Here is a 7,899-nt window from a genome sequence, read left to right on the forward strand (position 1 = left end):
TAGAATTTATGTACCTAGTCATAGAACTATAGAGTTTAACAGAGACATAGCATTTGATGAAGATGCATGTCTTAGAAAAGAAAGAGGCTCTCCTCCTCCTTGCATTGTTGAAATACAAGATGTTAATGAATAATAAGTTGTATATTAGTCTAAACCACAACTTGAGAATGCGATTTCTGATAATATAATGGGTTCCATGGCTCCTCTAGATCCTCGACCACATGATCCTCCTACTAGAAAGATACCACTATGGCTATGAGATAACTTCCAAGATGCTGAACAACATGTTGCCCTAAGGGGAATGTTCAGAGAGTAAAAAGCCAAGTCAGTTTCAAGGGTATGTTACTACCATGACCAACATCATTCAAGAAAGACCATGCACCTTTGAAGAAGATGCAAAAGAACAAGTTCGGAAATATGCTATGACAGAAGAATGCAATTCCATCATCCATAATGATTTTTGGGAAGTGGTTCCTAGACCTTAAGGTAAATGTATTGTCATTTCCACATGGTTTTTTAAGATTAAACATGGTGTTTATGGTAGTATTTAAAGATATAAGGCTATATTTTTAGCTAGAGGTTTCTCTCATAAAGAGGGAATAAATTACGATGATATTTTTTCACCTATAGTTTGATATACTACTATTCGATATGTTGTTGCCTTAGCTACTCGCCACGGATGGACTCTTCACCAAATGGATGTGAAAACTTCTTTCTTGCATGGATTCCTCAAAAAAGATGTATTTTTGGAACAACCACAAGGCTTTGAAGAGCATGACAGGTAAAATCATATATGCAGACTAAATAAAGCCTTATATGGGCTGAAGCAAGCTCCAAGAACTTGGTATGCTCGCATTATTAGCTACCTAATAAAGCTTGGTTTCATAAGAAGTAGTGCAAATCCAAACCTCTACTTCAAGACAGTCCAAGGTATACTTTTGATTTTTTTATTGTATGTTGATGATTTATTCTTGACAGGAGGAGAACCTCTTATCCTCTAGTTTAAGAGGGAGTTAGATTCTAAATTTAAAATGAAAGACCTTGGTTTGATGTATTACATTCTGGGTCTAGAGGTTTGGAAAATACTTGGTGAAATTTATCTTTCTCAATGAAAATATGTTGTTAAGCTTCTTTAAATACTTCCTATGGTAGAATGTAATTCCATGCATACCCCTATGGAAATGAAATTTAAGAAATTATGTGGAAAAGCTTTGGGACCGAATCTGGAAAATCCCACAAATTATAGACATCTTAATGGTGCTTTGATGTTTTTGGTAAACATTAGGCTTGACATATTCTTTGTTGTAAACACTTTAAGTCAATATATGATTGATCCCTTTAATGCCCAATGGATTGTTGCAAAACATGTATTCATATATTTTCATGGAACTATCAATCTAGGATTGAAATACACTACTAAAAATGGAAGAATTCATGGATATACTAATGTTGTTTGGGATGGTAACTTTGTTGATAGAAAGAGAAATTTTGGGTGCTTCTTTAGCTTTGGATCTCCCATGATCTCCTAGATGATCATAAATTAGTGTTGAAAATGCAACAAGAAAATCCTAATTTAATTTTTTCCTTGAATTAAATTAGGAATAGAATTGTAATTCCAGATCACAAGACAACTTGGATGAGTTAACTAAGTTAAATTGATTTAGTTAGCTCATTTAATTCAGGCAGAGAGTCTCAATAGATTCATGTAGAGTCTCTCCTATATTATAGGATCCCTGGTTCAGTTTATTTTGTGTTGTATTTAATTAATTCAGTTTAACTAAGTTAAAGTCAGTTAAAATAGTTCCAAATGATGGAGGAACTAATAGGAGGTCGGACAATGGGGTGCTTCTTCATGTGTTCAATCTGTTAACTGATGATTCACTCATAAATAACTCAAGTATGTTAGATCTAGTGTTACCTAGTTGAGATTGGAGTTCATGGACAATGTACTATTAGTTGTATAATCATTTGAATTGTATAGGTGGTGCATCTAGTCAAAGGAAGGCATATGAGGATTGTGCAATTCATATTGAGGAATTTCCTTAATTAATGGGGGGATAATTCCAAAGTAATTAGAGAAAGGAAATATGGACTCGGGAAAGCCAAAATTTGGTTAAGTATTGGCCTCGTCTTGTCTAGGAAGTAGTGAGACAAATAGAGATAGTGCATAGGTTGCTTGGGCTAGAGCAAAGCATTGTAATCTTCTCATATTTTCTGACTAATGCAATACATAGATAGCAGGGTTTTTTAGCTGTGGCTTTCCCCAGGGAATAATTGTGTAATGTGTTGATTGAATTATTTCTCTTGTACGCTTCGTGATTTCATGATCATTTAATTGTTTCCATTGATTACTAGAGTAGATTCAAGTCTAATTTTTAGTAAATTATAATTAATAGTTTGAATCTACAAGGAATTTCTACATGGTATCAGAGCAAAAATCACTCTAGAAGAGTAGAATATGAGCTTTTATTTTGTAGGTGAAATCAAATTTGAAGTATCATTATTTAGAGTCAGTGGGATGTCGTTTTAGGGATTTAGACTCGAATATGTCCTTGAGGGTAGTTCAAACTATATTTCTTGGAAGGATATGATGGATGCAGTGTTGGAAGACAATGGGATTGAGGAATTAATAGATAAAGATATTCCTAGCGTCCAGCAACTGATGCTCAATATCTGGTAGAGTTGAGGAAATGTGTTGCAAAGGCGATAAGGATCATAATAGAAGGAGTTCGAGATCATATTGTCTTGAAACTCCACATGAGGGAGACTCCATATGCAATGTGGAAGGCCTTGATAGAATTTTTTCAGAATAGTAGTGACCACAGGAAGGTAGCACTAAAGGATAAGCTCAAGAAAATCAGGATGAAGAAGGGTGACACAATACGAAAGTACATGACCAAGATCACCCAATGTCGGGATGAGATTTAAGTTCTCGTGAAAGAGTTGTTGAAGATGATCTGGTTAGCCTAACACTTCTAGGCCTTCCCAAGAGGTAGAACAACTACCAAGATTCGGTAAATATGAGGGAGAAGCTACTAGAGTGGGAGTGTTTGTGGTATGACTTGGTGCAAGAAGAGATTTAGTGAAACACCAGTGATGGATCCTTATCCAAGCATGATAATGAGGAGATTTGTGCTTTTGCTGGAAAACAAAAGAAAGGGAAGGGGAAGTCATCCCATTCTAAATCAGATTATAGTTAAGATGGCAAGAAGAAGGAATTTTTGAAGATTAAATGTTTTCACTGTCACATGAGCTAAGACACTATGCCACGATGTGTTCGAACAATAAGGCTGGTGAGAAGCCCTCAAGAGGAGTTGAAGGTGAAGCTCTTGCTTCACAATTCGAGTTGTATTTCACCCTCATAGCTTGCATGGTGACATCGTTGATGGGTAGTGTGTGGTATCTAGATTGTGGATCCTCATTCCATATGACTGACAACAAAGAAATCTTCTGTGAGTTGGAGGCAAAGGACCTCTAGATGCACATTGAAATGGGAGATAATGAAAGGTATACCATGACTGACTTCAAAGATGTTACTTTCTAGAGGGAATTTGGTTCTTCTCTAACATTAAAATATGTCATGTATGTTTCGTGTTTGAAGAAAAATTTGGTTTCAGTTGCTATGTTGGAGGACCGTGCCTACGATGTGATATTTAGCAAAGGAAAGGGTTTCATTCGTCACATAAACTCAAGACAAGTGAAGCGGATCAGGGCTCAGTTGAAGAAGCTCTATAAATTGGATGTAGAAAATTATGCTACTTTCAGCAAAAAAGAAGAGAAGGTGCAAAGCTGAGACATCGGTGAATTGTGGCACAAAATATTGGACCACTTGCACCACGAAGAGTTGAAGATCATGCAACAATTTTCTACAAGACTTCCCAAGGGTGCACTAGAAAAAAGAGATACATGCAAAGGGTGTACGTTGGGGAAGTACACCAAAGCCACCTTTCATGATAAGGATAGTCAAGTGCAAGTGATCCTTGAAATAGTTCACTTAGATGTGTGTGGACCATTCTCAATAGCCTCCATGACCAAACATAGATATTATGTAATATTTGTAGATGATTTCTCATGTAATTGTTGGATTTTCTTCATGTAGAAGAAATATCACATGTTCTCTAAATTTTGTGAATTTAAATCTATTGTTGAGAAAGACACTAGTGGGAAAGTGAAGACCCTCAGGAGCGATAAATAAAAAGAACATGTATCGAATGAATTCAAGAACTTATGTGCATCAAAAGGCATTCAATGGGTTCATTTAATAGCACCCTATAACCCACAATGGAATGGGGTGGCTGAAAGGAAGAACAATGGTATTGTGGGAGCATATGGGAGTGTGGAGAAAATCAAGTCCATATCTGTAGCCAGAGGGTTCTCCCAGGTGGAGGGAAATGATTATGAGGAGACCATTTTTTCCAGTAGCAAGGTACTCTTCAATCATATCTATTCTAGCACTTTTAGCACATATGGCATGGAAGTTACATAAGTTGGATTTGAAGACAAAATTCCTCCATGAAGTGATTGAGGAAGAGCTGTACATTGAGCAGCCGGAAGGATTTAAGACCTTCAATAGAGAGTCGCATGTGTGCAGTATCAAGAAAGCATTGTATGGATTGAAACAAGCACCCCATGCTTGGTACACTAGGTTTGACAATTATTTGAATGGGTGGGGCTTCATGAAAGGTAAAGTAGATGGAAACCTTTACCATATTGTGATTGAAGGTAAATTATTGATTATAATATTATATATCGATGATTTAATTCTAACAAGTGATGAGAAGGTGATAAAATCTTGCAAATAGGATTTTGCAAGAGAATTTGAGATGAAGGACTTAGGTCTCATGCATTATTTCCTTGGTATGAAAGTATGGAAAGTAAATGAGGAACTTTTTGTCTTCGAGGGAAAGTATGTCAACAAGATACTAAAAACGTTCCACATGGAGAGTAGCAAACCCATGGAGACTCATCTTGCAGGAAATTGGAGGAAGGAATATTCTACGTTTGTTGACATTATGTCTAATGTGTTGTCCTTGATGGAAACCTGCTTGATAAGAATGTCAACATGATGGTAGCAGGATGAGTATACAGTCTAGTACAAATGTGACAAAGATATTGGACACAAGAATAACGGTTCAGAGAAAAAGGAATGATAAAGGTAAAATATAGGAAAATATAAGAGGGCCCTGTCAACAATGACCATGTATATACACGGGTATGCTGAAGAAAATTCGTGTACAGTTTTTGCACCATAGTATTCTCAATACCAGGGGTCTTTACCATGGTATTGGCATATAGTAATGAGCATGACAACATATATTTGATCCCATCAAAGAATACCCTCAGGATAACTACAGGATTGGCCTAAGGTATTGGTTAAGGCCTAAGCTATATAAGGGGATGGAGTTCAAAGTGCTATGTGTGCAAGTTATGGGTTATTAATGAATTCTTTGATCTAAAATAGGTGTGCACCAAGGAGCATGAACGAGGTTTAGATTTGATAGATCTAAAAGAATTTTAGTGACTAATAAACATGTTTGCTTAATCCTATATGATTATGACTAACAATGATAAATTTGTGATGATAATGATATTCTGACATGACTATGTGATAGTAAGGGTTACCAAATATGTTTTGTGGTTGCAGTGAAGGAATGATTCAACAATTGTAGATATGTACACAGGTTTTCTTCAAAAAGGCCGCATACATATGTGGATCTACTTCAAGGGGGTCGCGTATATATCCTGCAAAATTTCATAATTTGTATGCAGGTGTGAAATATTAAAAGCGTGCACATATGTGAGTGTTCTTTATAAAAGTCGCATAAAACTACTAGGGTTTTTAATCATGAACTGTTAATGATGGTTAATTAGTTCATATGCTTGTTGTTGTCTGTCAATGATATCTCTCACATAATGATTTGTGTTTGACAGTACTGGTTGGGTTGAACTAAGTGATAATGATATGTATTTGGTTATGTGATATGTGATGAGTTTAGTATGTGGTACAATGATTGTTTCAGTGTGTTAGTGATTGTGATTAAGGTATATATATATTTATAGATCTATATGTAAGTATTCTTCAGGAGAAACATGTACATACGCAGGTATGATTAAGAAAAATAGATTATACAATCTAATGTATGCTTGATCAGGGTTTATAGTGACAACAATTGGTTTATGTGATGGGTAACAATGTTTGGTTTGGTAAATTGATGAGTGGTTATGCATTGACATGATCTGTTCTAGCTTGATCTAGTTATAACAGTTGATTTGATGGTTCAATTAGTCTAGTATTTGAGCAGTTGATTCCAGAATAGTTGAAAGTGGATCCAGTTTGAAACATTTTGAAAAGTGATCCATAAAGAGTTGAGGATAATGGTCTTCAAAAAGGGGGTTGTAGCTCCCTTCCAGCAGGATCTAGAAAATGAGAGAAGGTTCTAGCCTTTAGCAAGTAGGAGCCTATGTATTGGTTAAAGTATGCACTAGTACAAGATTTTAAGAAGACTATTTTATTTTCAAAAGAAGACAGAGACAACAACAATGATAGTTTTCTCCTACATTGGGTTTCCACCAAAAAATCTTGGTGTTCATGTGTGTTGATATGTTTCTTATTTGTTGATGATCTATCTGCTCTCTACTGCTCATAGTTTCTTCTTAATACATGTTTTAATGAAGTAATGATGCAATGATTAAAGATAAATTTTTTTTATGAATAATATGTAAATCTAGTTGACTAGATATACACAGTTTTCTTTCATCATAGTTGTGTATGTACGTGAGTTCACTCAATAACAGTCACATATAGAAATTGGAATTAGAAAATTAAAGTTGAAGTAAGTTTTAAAATACTGATTCACCCCCCCTCTCAGTATTTTTCCTAACAATAATATTAGAGCATGTCCTTTAGAAGAAGCTTGATCACTTGAAGGAATACTCATCAAGATGAGCAATCAAGAGGGAGTAGAATTTATCAGGCCACCGTTGTTTAATGGATCCAACTTTGTTTTCTATAAAGTTAGAACAAGAGATTATCTGCAGTCACTTGGAGCTGATGTTTGGGGAATCGTTGAAGGCGGTTATTAGTATCCATCCTCCATTCCCACAAATGAAGCAGAAAGAAAAAAATATGAGACCAATACAAATGCTATCAATGGTCTATTGGGAATCTTAGAAGAATCATAATTTGTAAAGGTCATGCTACTAAATACTACAAAGGCTATATGGGACAAGATCATCCAAATTTATGAAAGTGACGCTAAGGTAAAGAGTGCCAAACTTCAAACCTTTCAAATTAAATATGGAACCCTCAGAATACATTGAGATGAAAGTATTGCAATTTTCTTTCTTAAGGTAGATGAGATATTTAATTCAATGAGAAATTTTGGTGACAAAGTAAAAGCATCAATGATGTTTTAGAAAATTCTAATATCTCTAACCCCAAAATTCGATTTGAAAGTCTGCCATTGAAGAAATGCAGGATTTGAAGAACCTTATTGTTGATCATCTTCATAGGATCTTATTAGATTATGAAATGATAAAAAGGGCTCCTTCATATATTAGATAAGTAGCATTCAAAGCTACTTCTAAAGGAAAATAAAAGAATGATATTAAGGAATTGAGTTGTGTATCAGATGAAGAAGAGGTGAAATTTGTAAAGAAACTCCAAGTAGGAAATGGCAGATTTAGAGGTAAGCTTCCTCTCAAATGTTTTGATTTTGGAAGAGTTGGTCATTATGCTGCTAAATTCCCCTATAAATAAAACCACAAGAAAGGGAAAAATTATGCAAAAGTATATTTTAGAGGAAGGTCTGAAAACAAGAAAAGTTTCTACACACACGAAGATAGTGGTGGTATTTTAAATGGTGGAGAGGGTGAGTCTGATAAAGAATATGAATTAAT

The sequence above is a fragment of the Pinus tabuliformis genome, chromosome 4_1 (genome assembly GCF_031772625.1).
Source record: "Pinus tabuliformis cultivar Carrire ecotype Pingquan chromosome 4_1, CPIR1, whole genome shotgun sequence".
Classification (NCBI taxonomy): domain Eukaryota; kingdom Viridiplantae; phylum Streptophyta; class Pinopsida; order Pinales; family Pinaceae; genus Pinus; species Pinus tabuliformis.